The sequence below is a fragment of the Amblyomma maculatum genome, chromosome 6 (assembly GCF_055883805.1).
Source record: "Amblyomma maculatum isolate TAMU_Amacu chromosome 6, ASM5588380v1, whole genome shotgun sequence".
NCBI classification, from domain to species: domain Eukaryota; kingdom Metazoa; phylum Arthropoda; class Arachnida; order Ixodida; family Ixodidae; genus Amblyomma; species Amblyomma maculatum.
The window spans coordinates 148217215-148224145 of record NC_139349.1 but is presented as its reverse complement, the minus strand read 5'-3'; the positions used below and the strand labels follow the sequence as shown (position 1 = coordinate 148224145).

General features: G+C 47.5%; 1 pseudogene; it reads right to left on the bottom strand.

Annotated features, from left to right (window-relative positions):
* Positions 1 to 2994: 2994 nt before the first annotated feature.
* Positions 2995 to 3895, bottom strand: LOC146186991 (zinc finger BED domain-containing protein 4-like; annotated as a pseudogene).
* Positions 3896 to 6931: the final 3036 nt, after the last annotated feature.

The window sequence follows — 6931 nt, the reverse complement described above, 5'->3', positions numbered from 1 at the left end:
GGAGAAGTACATCCCTTCATATCCCTGGCCCGTTGACCGCAAATTAGCGTCCACTCCCTGGCGAGCACGGCTTTCCAAAAGAACCCTTTCTTCTCTCCCACTTTCTGTCATTCTCCCGTGTACGTAGCTTTGGTACCGTCTTCTGTGGTTTGACCAATGTCGGCCGGTCTTGCGGAGTTGGCGCGATGGCCAGCAGTTACTCTGCATAGTTGCTGGCAGACGAGCGTGCGACTTGCACGCGTGTAAACATGCCATCGTCGTTTTTAGCGAGAACGAGCACTTTAATGGTGGTAGGCGATAGCCATCTCCTGTGATCTATAACATATGGAATGCATACAGATGATCGGCGTGAGCATGGATGTAATATTTCAAGAGATGATTGCAAAATATTTAGAGATCGGATTACAAGTGAGCCCAAATTACTCTTCCAAGAATTTTAAGAATAGAGATTAACAAAAGCATATGTGTTGCGCATTCTTTTTTTTAATTTCTTTCACGTGATGTATGCATCGGTTAGGAAGTGCCAATTCGTAAAGTACGTGGACGCGTTTTATCTCCTATGTATGCATCGTCCGAGCAAGAATTGACGGCGCAAAACATCAGCAAAGCAGCTCGGCACGTGCAGTTCGGCAGCCTAGGGTCGCCGATTCCCGCGGCTACATGAAAGAATCGTGCACAGAAGAGAGCACTCGAGCGCCTGCTCTAGATAAGCGGTGGAGGAGCTTTGCCGAAATGCTTTTCCGCTGTAGCAAGGGTTTCGCCAACTGTTCGAGTAGAGCTTGTTTATGACGCAATGCTGGAGGAAAGAGAAGTGTTTCCAGAGAGACACACAGCTGATGGACAGAGTTGACAAGCTGTTTTCTCAGTGACGCGATGATCGGCATATATGTCTATGTCGATAAAGTTATTCGCAGTGCAGTACTTGGATAAAACAAAAAAACAAAATGGCAGTGGCTTAGCTCGGCTACTGAGGATATACGTAGCGAGAGCTACTTCCATCTGGTTTCGGCATGTTGCCGAGCCTATTGTTAAGCTTATATTGATTAGCAATGAAAAGACATTGCTCGTCACACATCATTTTTTTTTTTACTTTGATGCATAGAAAGAAAGACGGCCCGATAATCAGTATAGTAACGCGCGTTCGTTTCGACTGAATGCATGCAGAATTTTCAATGTACAGATTCTCTTTTGATATATGTGATATATGTCCGACACTGTTGTTGGGACGTTGGGATTAGATGCCAAATTAAATAATTTCTGTTTCATATGAAGACTAAACGAGTCCTGCTCCATGTTCAAAGTCCTGCAAAGCACTGAGACCGCTGGTACACAGGTTGCAACCACATTAATTGTACGCTCTATAGATGTTTGCGGCGCCACGTTAACTCCTTGTTTGACAATGCCGCGCTCCACAAGTATAACACAGCACTGGTCACTGCGATCGAAGGCAGATGTCTGACAGCAGCGACACCTTGTCTCACTTAGATGCAGACTCCTTCCATGACCATAAGTCTTTTTCAATCATCTGCCTAACGTTGCCTGGGTTCTCCACCTCTTGCCTGGCCAATCTGCGAGTCTCCTCGTTGTTAAAATACATCGTCATATGAGAGGAAAAACGATATCGCAAAACCTTCATCCATATAGAGGACATGCAACGGCAAGGCGCTGTCTCTCTCTGCGGCTTATCTCACTGGAAGCCATGGTGAAGGGTGTCCGTTTAGCCTCGGGTGCTATATAGTGAGGGTGACCCAGGTAAATCTACGGGAGTGGCAACACTTCTAGCTATCATACAGTATGCTTCGCGGTCTTTCACCCTCTCCGGGGGCAGTCGTTAGAACAGCTTCTTCGTCATAAAGCAGAGTATACAATATACAGCGGGAGCGCATGGGCGCTGCCATATTTGACCATGTCACCCTTCCGCCATCGCCGGCCAACGGGCCATCATGGTAAATTTCATCACTGGCTCGTCCATTAATTTCATAAAAGCGGACGTTATTACATGTATTGCAGCATTGCTTGTCTAATTAAAGTATGGTTTGGTGTGTGGGGTTTAACATCCCAAAGCGACTGAGGCTATGAGTGGTGGACTGCGGAAATTCCCACCCCTGGGGTTCTTTAACTAGGGGTGTGCGAATAGTGGTTTTTTGATTCGAAGCGAATTCGAAGCAAATAGTGATTTTCTTCGAATAATTTCGAAGCGAATAGTTCGAATAGTACTTCTGGCGCTAAAAAGAGGCTGAATCACAGTAGGCACTTCCAAAACCATTTATTTTCCCAATACACGATGCCATTACATACTGCACTGAGGCTTTATTTAAAACCACACTTCAAAATTTTAAGAAAGCACCCAAAGTGAGTGATGAACAATTTTTGCTGGCTTGGTAATAAAAAGTTATAACACATAAAGATACTGCTGGCTTTCTAATAAGAAATTCGAGATAAAATTAAAAAAATGAGAGTATAACAGAACGGTGCCAGTTGTACAACCAATAACTGAAACTATAGTAGTAACTGCACTACACTGCAGCAAGAGCACTAAGAACAGTAAAGAAAAAAAAGACATTCTGCACTTCCGGTGACAGCTGTCATTTACAGCCCAGCATACTCCAATCTAAATGTTATTGTGCAGAAACACAAGCTGTTCTACATGACGGGTGAGCAGGTTCTCTCTCTGACAGCGCACAATGTTTCCTGCAGCTGAAAACATCCTTTCGCTGGTAGTCTGTGTTGCTGGGATTGAAAGATATTTGCGTGCAAGTGGTACTATGGATGGGTACAGATGGCTGCCGTTGGTTCTCCACTATGCCAAAGGGTCTTCAGACTGCGGAAGAAGGGGACTTTTCAGGTACTCGGCGACTTCATTCTTCACTGTATGGTGTGGTAGGCGGCTCTTATCGGAACTAAATTTGTCATAGGCGCACCACACAGAGTCACCCGAAGTGGAAGCTCTTGGAGATGCGCAGACTCCGCTTGGAACCTCAGCATGCTGATGCACTAGCACGTCTCTTCTGCTGCCTTCACAAGGAGTTCAAGCGGCCATTTATTTTCAGCTTCGGTAGTGTAGCATGCATCTTTGTACCTAGGGTCAGCCAACATGGCTAATGCTGGAAGCTGAGACATCTTGATGTCAGGAAATCTAGACTTGTTCTTTAGTAGGCTGGATGCAATTGATGCTGCATCATAATAATTCAAATGCAGTGCAAGAACGATCCTTGTGCATTCAAGCAGCGGGATGACTTGTGAGAGAGTTGGGTAGCTATCCCCAGAGAGTTCAGTTGTGGCCTGATCAAGCGGCTGTAGGACCTTTACTGATGCTGCTAGTAGCTTCCACTCTTGTGCGGCGAGATTTTCAACCACGTCACATTCTGAAAGTTCCAAAGTAATAGGGGCACGAAGTCTTAGAAGTCTGGCCATCATGGCATGCTCGCTGTTCCAACGTTTCGGTACGTCCTGCACTACTTCAAGACAATCCAAAAGCATGCTTTTCTGAATTTCATTAAGGCGTGCTCGAGCCTTGCACTTCGCTTATACCGACCTACTATTGACCTTGCTTTGGCACAAAGCTGCGCAAGCCCCGCCACATCTTTTTTGACATCATTGATGCATAACTGAAGCGTGTGGCCGAAACACAGCACGCCCTGCCACGACGATCGCGCAACCGCCGACACAAAGTTTCTCCCGTTGTCAGTGACCACAAAGGTCGTCACCGTTCCTTCAGATGGAAGTTCCCACTCCTCTATTACAGTTCCGATGAACTCCGCCAAGTTCTCGGCAGTGTGAGCACCCGCCAATTCGGTACAGGCCAGTGCATGTAATGTTGCACAAACGCCTTATCCATCACATGGCAAGTGAAACTTACATAGCTGTCGTTCGCTCGCGATGTCCAACCATCCATTGTGATATAGAAGGACTCCACTCCGCTTGCGAAGACTTCTGCAAGCTTCGTTCGTACCTCTTCTTTTTTCGATACATAAAGGTCGGGAATGATGACCCTCGAGAAAGTCGTTCGTGACGGCACTGCGTAATCGGGCATGGCGAGTTTCATCATATCACGAAAGCCAGGCTCCTCAACGATGGAGTACGTGTGCATACCGCGTGCAATGAGATCGGCCGACCATCTTTGTCATCTGTTGCGCTTTCGGTGCTGTCGCCTTCATTTTTGGCGCGAAACATTCAGCAACTGACGGTTGCTGAACACTCGGCTGGCTCGCCTTTTTCAAGGTGGCAGCGTGTTTGCGTGCCTGACAGTCGTCCTGGTAGGCCTTAAAGAAATCGGGATGTCTTTTCAAGTGCGTCTGTAATGTCGTCGTCGTCCCCGTTGGCGCCTTCAAAACGGCCTTGCATTTCAAGCAGCGAGCCTCATTGCCGGGGGCAACTTTCATGAAGTAGTTCCATATTGGATTACCTTTCGTAGACGCACTGGCCATAGTGCCAACGATCGAACCAGTGGTCGAACGGGTAGAATGTCCAACAGTGAACTAGACAATCACTTGCCACATACGTTGCTTGCGTTTCTATAGTTTAGGATCCTCGCTTCTTGGGCTTGGGTTGCGTCTTCTTTTCAGTTGCGTCGATGAGACTGCTGCGTCCAAAGAAGTTAAAATGGCACATAGGTTGACCAGACCTCCTAGCAGCACTGGCAGCACCGCACCATCGCGTTTCCAAGGCTCCCACACCACCTATACGTTGACCGTACTATCGGGGACAGAAGTGCTCAGGACGCGCCGCGCGTGGCTCAAATGCATCGCCATCACCTAGCGGCCGGAGGTTGGCGCGTCTATTTCGCTATCCGAGGGGTGCTCGTATGGAAACGTCGGCTCTGCTGTGCGTCTCCTGGGTGCGGAAAACTGGCGCTCTTCCCGGCCTATGCCATCACTCTGACAAGGTGTGTCGCACGATGCATTTTTTTTTTGCATTTCACTAGCAGCTCGCGGCTGCTGTATGCCGGAGCGTTGCTTCCCTTATTAAGCCGAAGCATTGTAACATCGTTCCGGTTACATTCCCAGACTACTCCCCCTCGAGCAAGAATGGAAATGGCTGTACGAAACTCTAGCGCCGCAAGAAAAACGTTTTTCGCACCGATCGCGCGTTCTGACAAAATTATCCCCGATAGTACCTCCGAGCAGCACTTAGCATCGCGCTTCCAAGATTGCTCTGAGCCTTCAGCGCACCGGAGTGCCTGAGTTGCGGCGACGAAGTGCGGCACACCACCGAAGACGGCTCAATGCCCTGATCACGACGGCGTTCCAATCCCATCAACGCGCAAGCAGTCAAAATCGCAAGAAAAGACGCCTGTCACAGATGGATGCGATCATTTCGTTCTACTAAAGTTCGGCAGTCACGTTTTAAGTCCGCAGCCTCCCCTATGCCGAGCGTTCACGGCAGTATAACGCTCCACGGGTGCGCAATAAGCTTGCCGTTATCACACGCTAAAGGCGCCCTTCCCATTGACGTAAGTATACACTTCGGTGACATCGAGTCTCCGGGCTGCCGCTGAATTTTTCGCCACTCCGAGAACGGTCGCCCATGTTCGGTACGCATGATTCGTCACCTGACTGAATGAATCGATAGCGTGGTAGGGCTGCGTGTTTATCTTTGCATCTGTCCTGTCGGATAATCTTTTCCGCAACTCTTGAAAAAGAAAAAAAGGAGGGGCGCCGACGAATTTTCGGGCGAACGACCTGTATACGCTTTCGCGTAAAAAGCCATCTATGCGGCATTACTCGAAACCGAAACCACACAAAGCAAGCGGGCGAGCGTCCCAGAAACACAATTCGCGCGAGACGAATACTTCGAAATTTCGAATACCGAGAATTCGGTTCGAAGCGAATATCGAATGCTGTGCTATTCGATCGAATATTCGAAATTATCGAATATTCGCACACCCCTATCTTTAACGTGGAATAATATCGCACAGCCCACGGGCGCCTGGGTTTTCGGCTCTATCGAAAAGAAGCAGCCGAGGCCGGGATTTGATCCCGCATATACTTGGGAACAGTACCTAGCTATTGTGTAACTTAATCATTGTCGAAATTTTAATAATAGGTTTCAATTTTATTATATCTTTTTCCAGATCCTCTGCCACATTTGTGTATTTATACTCATGTATTCCTGATGGTAGGTCTCCCAGACAGTCTTGATTTGGGACCTCCTACTGTACAAACTTTTTATGCACTTATGATTGATTTGTATTTCGTTTTAATAGATCTTCAAACCGTCAATTAAAGTAAGCAGACTCACTGACATGCCCACACTGACCTTCCTTCTCTGCACAATCAATTCTCATAAAAGTGTACACATTAATAGCCACGTCAAGGTACTTCTCAACGCCCTTCGAAAATAACGCGGCAGCAGTGCAAAGCCGTAGTATACAACTCCTCACAAAACGCTAGGATCGTTCTCACATTCACATGGCTACTGCCTGTGCTACAATGAGCTGGTTCGTGAGGGATAGCCTTCCTCTACAATTCACAGGCGTGTTCTTGTCCCAGAAAAGAAGATAAACTCGTGATACACCTCCGAGAAAAACGTTGGCCTTGGCCATGATGTGCAACTTATGTAGAAAGCATTGTCTGTTCTTCCGCCAATACACAACAGGGTCATTAGCTCTACTTCCTCGCAGAATATTTCGACAATACAGATGACACCTGCATCAAAGCAGCGGTGAAGTCAACTGCTACCCGTTGTAACGGTGTCGTAACCATAGGCATGTTTTTCAAAGGGGCTACGCCGACTTTGCTTTTGGGTGTCGTCCTTTGATACTCTCGTGACCGAAGTGGAGAATGATAAACTTAGTCGGCACCACCAGTTGCTTGAAGTGTCTGCCAGGGAAGAGCGTAAAATGACGGCATAAGAGGTAATTCTCCACGGAAAAGTAATAGATATTCCCTTTTCCGGAACTGAACTTCCGGCCAATTTTTGCAAAGCAGGT